Source organism: Puma concolor, chromosome D4 (assembly GCF_028749965.1).
Source record: "Puma concolor isolate L17-30 chromosome D4, mPumCon1.1.hap2, whole genome shotgun sequence".
Taxonomy (NCBI): Eukaryota; Metazoa; Chordata; class Mammalia; order Carnivora; family Felidae; genus Puma; species Puma concolor.
Genome location: NC_141679.1, coordinates 17,000,445 through 17,012,716, shown reverse-complemented (window position 1 = coordinate 17,012,716; position 12,272 = coordinate 17,000,445). Strand labels below are relative to the sequence as shown.

Below are 12,272 nucleotides of genomic sequence, written 5' to 3'. Positions count from 1 at the left end.
TCTTAATTAGCTTTGTTTTTATTTCACTCTACTGATGGATTTGTTACAAGTAACTTACTGTGTTGTTATTACTATTTCATTGTTAAAAAAATAAAGTAAGCAGTTTGTGTTTGAGTTGAGTATCAATGATTAAGTTAATTAACTTTTGTACTACATCCAGAATGTTGGCTTTGTAATAGAGTAACCCATCCTTGTATATTTTTTTGTTGTTAATGACAGTAGATCCCAAATTGAGAAAGAATGATAAATGCCAATGAGAGAAAGAGAGAGAACGTTTTGTGTATACTGTAGGATTTAAGTATGAGTTGACATTAATAAGAATATCCTAGAACAAAAGACCTGTATTGTGGTTAAAAGTTAAGCCTTTGGAGTCAGACCTGGTTCAAGGGCTTGTACTGCCACTTTCTACCTATGTAACGCTAAGCGAGTTATTTTTCATCGCCAAGCCCTAGGTTCCTTAACTGTAAAATGAGAAACAATAAATAGTATCTACCTCAAAAGAGGCTATGTGTATTGTCAAGCAATGGACTAAGTACTTCACTCATATCTTGTTTAATTCTCATAATAACCTTATTGTAGGTACAAAACAGTAGTTAGAATAAATGTGCTTTTTGTAGTTATGCTTCATTCTACTTTAAATTGCCACTAGAAGTTTCACAGTAAGAATTGGAATTGAGATAGTAAGCATGGCAAGCTAGTGCGGGAAGCAGTTAAATTACTGTGGAAAAAAGGAAAATGGTAAACTTTCTTCCCCTTCTGTGGCCTGAGCGTAAGGAAGGTGTCCATTTTTGTTCACTACTCTTCCTGGTGCCCAGAACAGTGCGTGTCACATAATAGATAGTCCATAGAAATTGCATAAGCGAATTAGTGATCTTACCTATTGACAGGAAGGTTAATGCCAGCAGTTTTCTAGAAACATATCTTACAAAGCTAGGCATTCTACCGAAGAAGTGCATACAAAAGATGTGTTGCAGAGATCAAATAGTAAAACGCTAGAAACATAAAAACTGAGACAAGTGCAGCTAATGAACTACAGGAGGTGGTCATTTACTTTAATGAGAAATTTCATACAGGAGGTGGTCATTTACTTTAATGAGAAATTTCATAGGATATTACATTGCAGGTTTGTGAATGGGAGATTCAAAGTGTACCTCAGACGGGGTCCTGGCTGACTCCGTTGGTAGAGCTATGTGACTCTTGATCCCAGGGTTGTGGTTCAAGCCCTACCATAGGTGTAAAACTTACTTAGAAAATGAGTAGCTCAGACAACTTTTTTGAGCATTGTGTGTCAACATACAAAACTAATGTAAAGAGATTCAGGGAAAATATTTGCTGTCAATATGTTGAAGGCTGAACATTTAAAAAAAATTTTTTTTTTTTTTAGTGTTTATTTTTGAGAGAGAGAGAGAAAGAGTCCAAGCTGGGGAGGGGCAGAGAGAGAGGGAGACACAAAATCTGAAGCAGGCTCCAGGCTCTGAGCTGTCAGCCCAGAGCCCGACGTCGGGCCCAAACCCACAAACTGCGAGATCATGACCTGAGCCGAAGTCAGATGCCCAACCAACTGAGCCACCCAGGCGCCCCGAAGGCTGAACATTTTTATAAAGGTATATATATACTTCAAGCATTTCAACATGTTTGATATGTAAAATATGAATTTATATGTAAAGATGTATACATACATACCCATACATATATATGTATATATAGAGAGAACAGATTTGAAATAACTACATCCTTTTAGAAAAAAATTTTTATTAACTCCAGATAATTTGGCAAAATTGCATGGTGGGTAAATTAAGATGAAAATTTAAAGGTAGATTTTTTTTTTCAGGTTATATACACTTCACCCAGATTGCCTAGTATAACATCTTACCACAGTACAATTATGAAAATGAGGAAATTAAAGTTAATATAATTCTATAATGCTATTATGAAGACGTGGAAAGAGCGACTTCCGACAGTTCTTAAAAGATAGAAATAAAAAATGTACAGAATTTATAGACTATTCACATTTTACCATCATCCCGCTAACCTTTTTCTGGCCCAGGATTCAATCCAGGGTCACATGTTCTATTTAGTGGTAGTATCTCCTCAGCGTCCTTTAAAAAGATTCCTTGGAATTTCTTTGCCTTTCATGACCTTAGCACTTTGTGCAGAGTACTGAGCAGTTATTTCATAGGGTAGCCCGCAATTTTGGTTCGTCTGCTATGTCTCATAGGCAGCCATCTTTGGTAAGAACTCCAGAGAAATGATGTATCCTCAGCACATCACACTGAAAGGCACTGCCCTTTACCTTGTCTTGTCATTGGTGATTATAACTTTGGTTTCTTGGAAAAGGAGGTGTCTGCCAGGCTTCTGTGTTAGAAAGTTAATATCTTCTCCTATATAATAGTTATCTTCTGGGAAGCTACTTCTGAGACCATGTAAATATCCCATTTATCATCACATTCTGCCCGTAAATTATCGGATCTGTTGATGATTCTTTACATGAAAGATTTTTGGTCTGGTGTATGTCAAGTGCTAACTTTGTCTTTCCATTATCCCTTCTACATCTATCCATTGGAATTCTATAAAGCGAGAGCTTTCCTTTCACCCTCATGTTTCATTCAGTGATTTATATCAGGATAGACTTATGGGCATATATTTTATTCTATCAGTTATAAATGTGTTATTTTGTTGTAGAAATTATCCCAACAGATTTGGCCTCTGGGGGGCCCTTTGAGTTAGCTCTTGTGCCCTTCCCCATTTTTTAACATACTATTTATTGTGTGAGTACTGGTTAATCTTGGCAATGCACTTCTGCATTTACAAGGTTAATGGATGGAAATTATGCCCCGTGTGCACCACTGTGTTTTTCACTGAACAACCTGAGCCCTGACATCCTCTTCAGAAAATGGGGACACGAATACCCACCTAGAGAACAGAATGGGGATGAAATGACACAGTGGCCATGCAGAACCCATAATGGGCAATAAATAATACATGTCTCTTCCTCATAGGACATGAAATGCACATTTTTGCCATCTTTTTTTGGTAGGTAGACAGATAAATCTATTAGTGATCTCTGACAATACCTGAAATTGAGGCCAACACTAAAGTCACTTTTAAAGAATTTCAACAATTGTCTGGAGTCCACAAATCTAAACAATAGCGTTCTAGTAATTTATATTTACTTATTGCTGTATCTTGTGTCTTTTTGATACACCCTGTGGTAGAGAGAATTCTAAAGTGGGCCCAAAGATTCCCAGACAGTGTATCATCCAGTCATTTGATCAAACACTAATTTAGGTACTACTGTGAGGAATTTTGCAAATGTAAGTAAAGTCCCAAACCAGTTCATCATAAGATGAAATGATCCAGGTGAATGGGACTTAATCACGCGAGCCTTTTAAAAATATGGGTGAAGGGGTCAGAGACAGAAGTCAAGCGCAAAATGTGGGAGGGATTGAATATAAGAACAATTCTCCTGGCTTTGAAGATGCAGGGAGCCATCTGACAAGAACCTAAGAGTAGCCTCTAGGGGATGAGAGTGAGTCCTGGCAGCCAGCCAGCAGGGAAACCGTGACCTCAGTCCTACAACCTCAAAGATCTGAATTGAGCCAACAACTTGAATGAAGATGGAAGTGGGTGCCTTCCCGGAGTTTTCAGAGAGGAACAAAGCCTGGCTGACACCTTGATTTCAGCTTTGTGGCACTCTTGAACAGAGATCCTTCCCTGCCAAGTGGGACTTCTGACCTACAGAACTGTGAACTAATTGATAGGTTTTTGTTGTTTTTTTTAAATGCTAAATTTGTGGTAATTTGTTATGCAGCAATAGAAAACTAATAGAGACTCATTTTTAGCATTTCCATCCCTTCTCATGCAGATGTTCCGTCACAAACATTTCTCTTGTGATATCTTCACTCTAGTCTGGGAATCATTTCTCCAAATGGTCCTGGTTCTGTTATTAGAGAATGGTACTTAGAAATGAAGACGTGGGTGCAACATTGCTCACCGGTGCGGAGTATCACTGCTTCTCAATCCTCTCAGCTGACAAAACTACAAAATATATGTGTATACAACTATATGCATTTCTCCATCTGTCAGTATACTTGTGTCTATATCTGTATATATACTTAAAAAAAAAAAGAGTTCGTGCTGACACTTCCAATCCCAATCCAACACCACAGTGTCCATTATAACTTCCCCTCTTATTATTATTATTATTTTTTTGAGTTTATTTATTTTGAGGGACACTTAGGTGGCTCAGTCAGTTAAGCGTCCGACTTCGGCTCAGGTCATGATCTCGTGGTTTGTGGGTTCGAGCCCTGCATCGGGCTCTGCTAACAGCTCAGGGTCTGGAGCCTGCTTTGGATGCTCTGTCTCCCCCTCTCTCTGCACTTCCCCCACTCGCACTCTGTCTCTCTCTCTCTCAAAAGTAAATCAACATTAAAAAATTTTCTTAAAATTTATTTATTTTGAGAGAAGAGAGTGTGGGCACACATATGCGTGAAAGGGGGAGGGGGAGGGGAAGAGAGAGAGGGAGAGAGAATCCAATGGGCTCGAGACCTGAGTGGAAACCAAGAGTCAGACACCTGAGTAAGCCACCCAGACATCCCTTATTTTTAACTCCTTTGAAAAGTAGACCTCATATCCCCTGTTTATTTGTTTGCTCAATCCTCAAATACACTACTGCACCAACATGCCTGCTAATGTATATACTTCTTTTTGTGTTTAGCCATTGGCTATTCAATTAATATATTGTTCCCTAAAGTTACTTAGGTTGGTTATTTACTTGTAATACAGTTGGATTCATTTGTTTCTGTTTATATATCAGTTTTGACTCCCCATCTAATGTTTTAAAGTTTGTAAAACATTGACATGGTTCTTCAAGTCAGAACTACACAAAAATGTATAATCAGAGAAGTGTCATTCACCCTAACTCTTCTCTTCCATTCATTCCCCTGTTTTCCCTACTTTGTTCCCTTTACCTCTGTAAATAAACAATTTCATTAGTTTCTGGCTTGTTCTTGTGTGTGTGTGTGTGTGTGTGTGTGTGTGTGTGTGTGTGTGTGTTTTCTTGTTTTTGTTTTTGTTTTCTTGCACTAATGGGCAGATACACATAATTTCTTCTTTATATATTTATAACTCATACAAATTTATTAGAAAACTATGGTTCTAATAAATGGGTAATGGACATAGAAAAACTAGTTTACAAAAGAAAAACATGAGAATAAAAATAAACATTTTTGTTTAATTGTGATCTCAAATTTTAAGAATCTATTTCTGTATATAAATTGGCAAAAGTTGCAGATCATGTTTTATTTTTAGTAAAGCCTGTCTGAAAAGCAGTTTGGCAATATGCTTTAAGAGCCTTATCATAATCTTTGAACTAGTTTTCATTCTGTATCCAAAAATATATCCTAAAGGGATAATCAGAAAACTAGATGCAAATTCACACATCACTGTAATAGTAAAATATTAGAAATTAAAAAAAAAAAACTTTTAAGAAAATTGATGGATAATTAAAATATACATGATAGAATGAAATCATAAATTGGTATTACTAAGAGTTTTAATGGTATGGGAAAAATGCTTAAAAATAACAAACAAAAAAAATAGGACTTTCAGACAGCTAATCAAACTCTGTCTTCCACTAATTACAACTGAGAGCCCAACTAAAATACACCTCTGGTCTCTAAAACCTAAATGAAGGCATTACTGAATATGGAATGGAAGTCCAACTTGGCAAATCGACTCATACAGAGTAAAGTTTTATGGTTTTATTTTTTGCCTTCTCTCCCAGCTTTGAACCAAGAGTGAACACCCAGCAGAACTCCACCGGTCAACATGGGCAGCCCAAACACTGAAAGAAACCTACCTTTTTGGGCAGAAGAGCAGGAAAGGAAGCTGCTCTGAGCAAGAGTGAATTCTGGGGATGAGAGAGCTGGGTAAGTGATCCCTTAATTCTGTGTATAAACTGGCACTGGTCCTGGGCTTATTCCTTCTTACTTGTTTTATTTTTTTAATCTTTATTTTTGAGAGAAAGAGAAAGAGAGAGAGGGAACAAGCAGGGGAGGGGCAGAGAGAGAGAGACACAGAATCCAAAGCAGGCTCCAGGCTCTGGGCAGTCAGCCCAGAGCCTGATGTGGGTATTGAACTCACGAAGCACAAGATCATGACCTGAGCCAAAGTCAAATATTTAACTAACTGAGCCACCCTGGTGCCTCAGTCCTGGGCTTATTCTGGAGAGACACATGCAAGGGACAGATTGAGAGCCATATAGCAAAGACTTTGAGAACTAAACCACAGTATAAACTTATGTTCAAGTCCCTCACAAATGTCTGAGTGTTGCATACTTGGGACATGCCCAAAGCAGCATAGCCAAGGATTTGAAAACTGAGCTGACCTTAGAACGCATGCCCACGGAAGAAGAGACAGTACTTACGGTCTGAACCTAACTGTGTTGAATATCTACTTTAAAAAAAAAAATCATGGGGCGCCTGGGTGGCGCAGTCGGTTAAGCGTCCGGCTTCAGCCAGGTCACGATCTCGCGGTCCGTGAGTTCGAGCCCCGCGTCGGGCTCTGGGCTGATGGCTCAGAGCCTGGAGCCTGTTTCCGATTCTGTGTCTCCCTCTCTCTCTGCCCCTCCCGCGTTCATGCTCTGTCTCTCTCTGTCCCAAAAATAAATAAACGTTGAAAAAAAAAATGCTTATAAAAAAAAAAATCAACATCCTCTAGAAGATTTTGACAAGACCCATAGTCTCACAAGGTAAGTATTCAAGACACAATCCAAAATACTTGACATGCAAAGAATAAAAAAAGTGTGGCCAGTTTTAAAAGGAAACGCAATAGTCAGCATGTAAACAGTCAGTGAAAGGTGACCTGTTTTCAAAGACAATCAAGAGATGTCAATTTCAAGGTGACCCAAATATTAGAATTACCCAAAATTTTAAAGCACCTATCAAAACTTCTCTATAAGGAAACTGACGTGAATGAAAACCTAGAATTTCTCAAAAGAAAAATATAACCAATAAGAAACATGTGAAAATTTTAGGAGAGAAGAATACAAATACAGACATAAAAAATGAATGAAATGAATGAAATCTTGCCATATGCAATGACATGGATGGAGCTACAGAGTATTATGTATGCTAAGTGAAATTAGAGAATGACAAATACCATATGATTTCACTCACATGTGGAATTTAAGAAACAAACGAGCAAAAGGGAAAAGAGAGACAGAGAGAGAGAGAATGCTAAACCAAGAAACAGATTCTTAACTGCAGAGAACAAACTGATAGTCACCAGAAGGGAGGTGGGTGGGGGGATGGTTTAGGTAAGTGATGGGGACTGAGGAGGGCACTTGTGATGAGCTCCGGGTATTGTATGGAAGTGTTGAAACACTATTTGTACACCTGTAACTGATATTACACAGTATGTTAACTAACTGGAATTCAAATAACAACTTGAAAAAAAAGAAAAGGATAATATATTAAAAAAAAAATACATACTCCTTTCTGATCTGCTGAAATAAGTGGGATAGATATAAACATTATTCTTTTGTACCTGTATTAAGCTAATTATGATTTTTGTTTTGTTTTGGTGCTTAGTCTAAGTTAGAATGATGTTGAATATTTTATTTGAGTTTTTCTGAGGCTTAATGAGTCTCTTGAACACTTGGAATTTTTTAAAGAGTATTGCTCTCCATAAAAGTGGCTCTATATTTTTAATCACCTCTTTAAAATATGTTAGTTTACCCTTTAGAAGAAAGGTGGTAATTATTATAATTACAAAGGGAATTGTTACATAATTCTGTTATGCTTGTTAAAATTTGAAGACAATATTTTTATTTTTATTAATGTGATAGGTTTTCTAACTTGAGCTTATAAAACCGCAGGTGCAAAAATGTGGGTGTATCCAATAATGTCTAATGTTATTCCAGCCCTCAGCTTTACAGGTGTCATTTGACTCCTGTGTTCCATTGTTGAACAAGCACCTGTGAAGTCTTGCAGGCAAAGGTATTAGTGCAGTACATGACTCTGTATCAGTACATGACTAAATCCATCAATTAGTTTTTTTTCCCTATTTCTCCCACCCCTCACTCACCACCTCTGGCAACCACCAATCTCTTCTCTGTATCTGTGAGCTTGGTTTGCTAATTTATTATTTATTTAATTTATAGATTCCAAATGTAAGAGAGATGACACAGTAATTATCTTTTTCTGACTTTGACTTAGTTCACTTAAGCATAATTCTCACAAGGTCTATCCATGTTGTTACAAATTTTGTGACTGGATAATATTCCAGCTTCTTTATTCATTCAGTCATTGATGGAGATTTAGATTGTTTCCATATCAGGGTGCTTGGGTGGCTCAGTCGGTCAAGCAGCCGACTCTTGATTTGGGCTCAGGTCACGATCTCACAGTTCGTGAGATGGAGCCCCGCGCTGGACTCTGTGCTGACAGCACTGAGTCTGCTTGGGATTCTCTCCCTCCCTCTCTCTCCGACCCTCCCTGGCTCTCTTTCTTTCTCAAAATAAATAAATAAATAAACATAAAAAATAATTTAAAAAAGATATTTCCATATCTTGGCTATTGATAAGGAATGCTGAAATGAACATGGAGTTGCATATACCTTTTTGAGTTAGTGTTTTCATCTTGTTTGGATAAACACCCAGAAGTGAAATAACTGGATCCTATGTAGGTCTATTTTAATATATAATATTAATATTTAATACTTTTTTCCATAGTATCTATACCAATTTATATTCCCATCAGCAGTGCACAGGGGTTTCCCTTTCTCCACATCCTTACCAACACTTGTTATTTCTGGTGATTAATGTTATAGAGCCTCTTTTCATGCACCTGTTGGCCAAGATATGCCTTCTTTGGAAAAATGTCTATTCAGATCTGCCCAATTTTTTTTTTAATTTTATTTTTTGTTTTTTGAAATTTACATCCAAATTAGTTAGCATATGATGCAACAATGATTTCAGGAGTAGATTCCTTTGTGCCCCTTACCCATTTAGCCCATCCCCCCTCCCACAACCCCTCCAGTAACCTTCAGTTTATTCTCCATATTTATGAGTCTCTTCTGTTTTGTCCCCCTCCCTGTTTTTATATTATTTTTGCTTCCCTTCCCTTCTGTTCATCTGTTTTGTCTCTTAAAGTCCTCATATGAGTGAAGTCATGATTTTTGTCTTTCTCTGACTACTTTCACTTAGCATAATACCCTCCAGTTCCATCCACGTAGTTGCAAATGGCAAGATTTCATTCTTTTTGATTGCCGAGTAACACTCCATGGTGTGTGTGTGCGTGCGCGCGCACACACACACACACACACACACACACACACACACACCACATCTTCTTTATCCATTCACCCATCGATGGACATTTGGGCTCTTTCCATACTTTGGCTATTGTTGATAGTGCTGCTATAAACATGGGGGTGCATGTGTCCCTTCGAAACAGCACACCTGTATCCTGTGGATAAATGCCTAGTAGTGCAATTGCTGGGTCGTAGGGTAGTTGTTGTTGAGGAACCTCCATACTGTTTTCCAGAGTGACTGAACCAGCTTGCATTCCCACAGATCTGCCCAAGTTTTAATTGGACTTTTTTTTGCCATTATGTTGCTTGTGTTATTTATATATTTTAGTTATAAGCCCCTTATCAGATATATGATTTGTAAATATTTTCTTCCAATCGATAGGTTGCCTTTTCATTTTGTTGATGGTTTTCTTTACTGTCAAAAGCTTTTTAGTCTGATGTAGTCTCACTTGTTTATTTTTGCTTTTGTTGCTTTTGTTTTTCGTGTCAGATTCAAAAAATTATTGCCAAGACCTATGTCAAGGATTTTGCCACTTAGGTTTTATTCTAGGATTTTTATAGTTTTAGGTCTATTTTCAAGTCTTTAATCCATTTTTTACAACTTTTTAAAAGCAAATGGCACTGCCAGTGTGGGGCTTGAACCATTAACCCCACAATCAATAGTTGCGTGCCCTACCAACTGAGCCAGCCAGGTGCCTCTAGTCTTTAATCCATTGTGAGTTAATTCTTGTGTGTAGTAGAAGATAGTGGTTCAACTTCATCCTTTTGCATTTGGCTGTTCAGTTTTCCCAGTACCATTTATTGAAGACACTTCTCTTTTCCCATTGAATATTTGTGGCTCCTTTTTTGTAAGTTAATTAACCATATATGCATGGGTTTATTTTGGGGCTCTCTATTCTATTGATCTCTGTGTGCCATTACCACACTGTTTTAATTATTATAGCTTTGTAATATAATTTGAGATCAGGATGCATGATGTCTCCAGCTTTGTTGTTCTTTCTCAAGTTTGCTTTGGCTGTTCAGGGTCTTTTATGATTTCTATTTCTGTGAATAATGCCATTCGAATTTTGATAGGGATTGTATTGAATCTGTATATTGCTTTGCAGAGTAGGGACATTTTAACAATATTAATTATTTCCATCTGTGAGTAATGGAATGTCTTGTATTGTTCCTGGTCTTTAAGGACAAGCTTTCAGCTTTTTGCCACTGAGTATGGAGTTAGCTTTATCATATTGAGGTACATTCCCTCTTATGCCAACTTTGTTGAGAGTTTTTTTTTATAAATGTTGGTTGAATTTTGCCAAATGCTTTTTCTGCATCTATTCAGATGGCTATATAATTGGCCGTGATGTATGACACTGACTAATTTGTGGATGTTGAACCATCCTTGCATCCTTGGAATAAATCCTACTTCATCATGGTGCATGATTCTTTTAATGTATTTTTGAATGCTCTTGGCTAATGTTTGATTGAGGATTTTCCCATCTGTGTTCATCAGGAATATTGACCTGTAATTTTCTTTTCTTCTGGCATCCTTGTCTGGTTTTGGTATCAGGGTGCTACTGGCCTCCTAAAATGAGTTAGGAAGAGTTCCCTCCTATTCTATTTTTTGGAAGATTTGACAAGGATTGGTCTCAATTCTTCCTTGCAAATTTGGTAGAATTCACCTGTGAAGTTGTCTGGTCCTGGAATTTGTTGTGAGGTTTGTGATTACTGATTCAATCTCCTTGATAATAATTGATCTGTTCAGATTTTTCTATTTCATCAGTATTCAGTGTTGGTAGACTGTATGTAGAAATTTATCTATTTCTTCTAGGTTATTCAATTTGTTGTCATATAATTGTTCATACCAGTCTGTTATGATTCTATGTATTTCTCTAGTGTCAGTTGTAACATCTTTCATTTCTGACTCACTTCTTTCTTGGTGAGTCTAGCTAATGATTTGTCAAAGATTTATCCTTTCAAAGAACTAGCTTTTAATTTCCTGGATCTTTTCTGTTGTCTTTTTAGTCTTTGTTTCATTTATTTCTGCTCTAATCTTTGTCATGTCCTTCCTTCTCTTAACTTTGAGCTTTATTTGTTCTTTTTTCTCTAGTTTCTTGAGGCAGAGAGTTAGGTTGTTTATTTGAGAGCTTTTTTTGTTTCTTGAGGGTGGGCATTTATTGCTTTCAACTTTCCTCTTAGAACTGCTCTTGCTATATCCCATAAATTTTAGTATGTTAGATTTCTATTTTCATCTGTCTGAAGTTGTTTTTGATATCTCCTTTGATTTCCTCAGTGACCCATTAGTTATTCAGTAGCATGTTGTTTAACCTCCACATATTTGTGTATATTTAATTTTTCTTCATGTAATTAATTTCTAGTTTCATACCATTGTGGTCAGAAAAGATGCTTCATATGATTCCAATCCTCTTAAATTTATTAAGACTTGTTTTGGGGCTCCTAGGTGGCTCAGTCAGATAAGTGTCTGACTTTGGCTTAGACCATGGTCTCACAGTTCGTGAGTTCAAGCCCCACATCGGGCTGTCTGCTGTCAGCACAGAGCCTGCTTCAGATCCTCTGTCTCCTCTCTCTGTTCCTCCCCTGCTTGTGCTCTTTTTCTCAAAAATAAATAAACATTATGGGGCGCCTGGGTGGCGCAGTCGGTTAAGCGTCCGACTTCAGCCAGGTCACGATCTCGCGGTCCGTGAGTTCGAGCCCCGCGACAGGCTCTGGGCTGATGGCTCAGAGCCTGGAGCCTGTTTCCGATTCTGTGTCTCCCTCTCTCTCTGCCCCTCCCCCGTTCATGCTCTGTCTCTCTCTGTCCCAAAAATAAATAAAAAACGTTGAAAAAAAAAATTAAAAAAAAAAATAAATAAACATTAAAAAAACAATTAAAAATAAAAATAAAAAAAATACTTAATAAAAATACTTGTTTTGTGGCCTAACATATGATCTATCTTGAAAAATGTTCCAGATGC

General features: G+C 37.4%; 1 protein-coding gene across 2 annotated transcripts in view; it reads left to right on the top strand.

The window, feature by feature from the left end:
- Nucleotides 1-246: 246 nt before the first annotated feature.
- The window catches only part of TRPM6 (transient receptor potential cation channel subfamily M member 6), a 205,034-nt gene continuing 193,008 nt past the window's right edge, over nucleotides 247-12,272 (top strand). Inside the window, exons 1-3 of one of the 2 annotated variants that reach the window (XM_086685018.1) lie at nucleotides 247-1,039; nucleotides 1,077-1,604; nucleotides 5,786-5,930. The gene's annotated coding sequence lies outside the window, so the exon portion shown is untranslated. Of the gene's footprint in view, nucleotides 1,040-1,076; nucleotides 1,605-5,785; nucleotides 5,931-6,690; nucleotides 6,752-12,272 lie in introns of those variants that run through there. The other variant, XM_086685019.1, reaches the window with a different exon arrangement.